The sequence below is a fragment of the Pteropus medius genome, unplaced genomic scaffold, assembly GCF_902729225.1.
Source record: "Pteropus medius unplaced genomic scaffold, Ma_sr-lr_union100, whole genome shotgun sequence".
NCBI lineage: Eukaryota > Metazoa > Chordata > Mammalia > Chiroptera > Pteropodidae > Pteropus > Pteropus medius.
Window position 1 is genome coordinate 41,361,088 of NW_024349800.1, and position 2,967 is coordinate 41,364,054.

General features: G+C 37.8%; 1 pseudogene; it reads left to right on the forward strand.

The window, feature by feature from the left end:
* The first annotated feature begins 2,008 nt into the window (after nt 1–2,008).
* Nucleotides 2,009–2,761, forward strand: LOC120622108 (60S ribosomal protein L31-like; annotated as a pseudogene).
* The last annotated feature ends 206 nt before the right edge of the window (nt 2,762–2,967 follow it).

Sequence of the window (2,967 nt, forward strand, 5' to 3'; positions counted from 1 at the left end):
TTCTTGTAGGCAATCTGAAAAATACAGATAAACCCAAATAAGAAAACAGGAAGTCACTCGTGATTCAATTTCCCAGTGATAACTGTGGCATTTAGAAATATTTTTAAACAACTTTTTTCTGTGTGCATGTTTGTGTGTGTGTGCCTTTTACAAAAATAAAATTATACTGGCCATAATTTTTGAAACTGCCCTTTGTCACTTAAATGTATTGTGAACATTTAAAAAATTTCATTGAACACTCTGCTACAAATGATCCTTTGACTACACAGGACCAGAATTCATGTGTAGGATTCAGTTATTACCAGTTTTTGCTTTCATAATTGCCATACTGAATGTTAGTTTGGATAAATGTTAGTACATATATACTGTACAACATTTTTATCTGGATAAAAATGTTGTACAGTATACAGTACAGCTATTTGGAATTGCTCAGTCAGATGGTCTGCAAAATTTTAATGTTTCTGATATTTACTGCCAAGACGTTCCTCAGAGAGATTTAGCAAGTTTCCTTCCCAGCAGTGGTATGAGAAAGTGGTCATTTCCCACACTTTTAGCAATGCCAGGTGTTATTACTCTGGGAAGTAACTTTTATTATTTTTTTCTCTTACTAGGAAAATGATAAATATTTATTATAGAAAACTTAGGATATACAAATATGCAGAGAAGAAAAATATTAGTAAGGATACAATCAACCACTGATTCTGAGTATATGTGTATGCATGTAATCATTTGCATATGTACAAATATACTTTTTAATTTAATAAAATTAAATCATGTAATAAATAACAGCTAATATTTACTAAGCACTATTTGTTAGACCCTATGCTATGCATTTAAATTATCTAATTGAATATTTATGCCTCTATAAAATAGTATTTTTAGTATTTAATATGTCTATTTTCAGAAAAGGAAAACTGAATGGAGAGATTAAGAAACTTGTCCTATTAGCTATTATGTGGCAGAGCTGAGTTGAAATTGTCTGTTTTTAAAGTCCTTGTTCTTCTACCCATTTATTAGGAGGACGGTCAACTTTGCTAAAAACATAAGTACTGACCCAACACCTTCACTTAAACAAGTATATTTATTGTTTTTAATTAAAGGATGATTGCATATAAATAATTCAATAAATGTGTAAATAAGAGAGGGAGGGACAATTCTTCCTTACAGAAGAATTCCAAATAATATAGTAGATACTATTCTCTCTGAGAAGTGGAGCTCAGTTCCCCTGCCTTTGAGTGTGGGTTGGACTTAATGAGTCTGGTCCAAAGAATAAAGTATGAAAAGGGAAAAAGTAGTGACTTTAGAATGGAGAAACCTGGCAGACAGCCCCTACCAATGTGATCCAAGTTAACATGACCAATAATCAGTCATGCTGATGTCATATACCCCCTGATCTGGTGTGAAGAGGAGGATACTTCACCTCTGGTATCCTTCTCACAACCCATAACCCCAGTGTAATCATGAGAAAACAATATCAGACAAACTTATACTGATAGACAGTCTACAAAATACTTGAGCAATACCCCTCAAAACTGTCAAGGTTGTGAAAGGCAGAGAAAGACTAAGAAACTGTGACAGAGCAGAAGAGACTAAGGAGACTCGACAATGAAATGCAGTGTAGGATCCCAGATTAGATAGTGGTACAGAAAAAGGGCATTTGTAGAAAAACTACTGAAACCCAAATAATTCCAAAATAAAGGTTTTTGTTTTTAAAGGATGCTTTTTTCAAAACGAACACCACTTATGGATAGCAGAGATAAGTTTCCAGCTATGGCAGGCTTTTCAAACTATCAGGACCTGACTCAATCTCCTCCCTTCTGGTCGTTGCTTCCCAGTAAGGGTCCAGCATCCAGGCATGGTGCAGCCAAAAGGGAAAAGTCAGCTAGGTCTGGGCAGACCGATCTCTCAGGCCTGATCCCAGGGACTCCAGCTAGTTTTCCTATTAGGGTTGGTTTTATAGTTTCTACAGGACTGAAAGACTTCTGGTCTCCCTTATTGATTAGTCCATTCCTCTAATATAGTTCTAACTCAGTTATTAGCAAGCAAAGGAGATGGTGGTAAAGTCCACTCTTGGCTTGACTTTAAGCAGCAGGGGTGTCTGTGGTTGTATGTTCCTGTGGTGCTGGCTGGCATTACAGGCGAGCATGGAAGAGAAAAGCGTGTTAAGATCACCCAGCCTTTCCAACATGGGCCCAGCAGAATGGCTCCCAGAAAGAAGGGTGGAGGGAAGAAGGGTCATTCTGCCATCAGGAAGTAGTGAGCCCGAGAGTATACCGTCAACATCCATCCACAGGTGCATCAAGGGAGTGGGCTTCAGGAAGCGAGCCCCTCAGGCACTCAAAGAGATCTGGAAATTTGCCTTGAAAGGGGTGGGAAGGCCAGTCGTGCGCACTAACACCAGGCTCAGCAAAGCTGTCTGGGTGAAAGGAATGAGAACTGTCTCACGGTATTTATGTGTGGTTGTCCAGAAAATATAATGAGGAGGAAGATTCAGCAAACAATTTCTATATACCTATGTACCTGTCACCATTTTCAAAAACCTACATACAATGAGGATGAGAACTAACTGCTGATTGTCAGAAGTCATAAAACTGAAAAAAAAAAAAAAGAAAGAAAGAAAAGATCACTAAGTACCCAGAGAACAATATAACCCTGTTCATTATCTTTAGCTGGACTATCTCCCCAATATTTCTTTATATCATGAACGAGGGCTGTTTCCCTGGTTACAAAAGCCAGCTCACTAGGACAAAGGGCACAGTGGATGTGTCATTCCAGGAATCTGTGATGGTAACTGCCACCATTCATGTGTTCATGTGCACATGTGTGCATGTGTCCTAAGCCTTTGGAATAGACTATTTGTAGACTTGTAGACAACGCTAGCTCTCAGCCAATTTGTAATCTGCTAGCTATTACTTTTTTCACTTAAAAATATCATGAACGTCTATTCATGTTATTAAATGTTCTCCT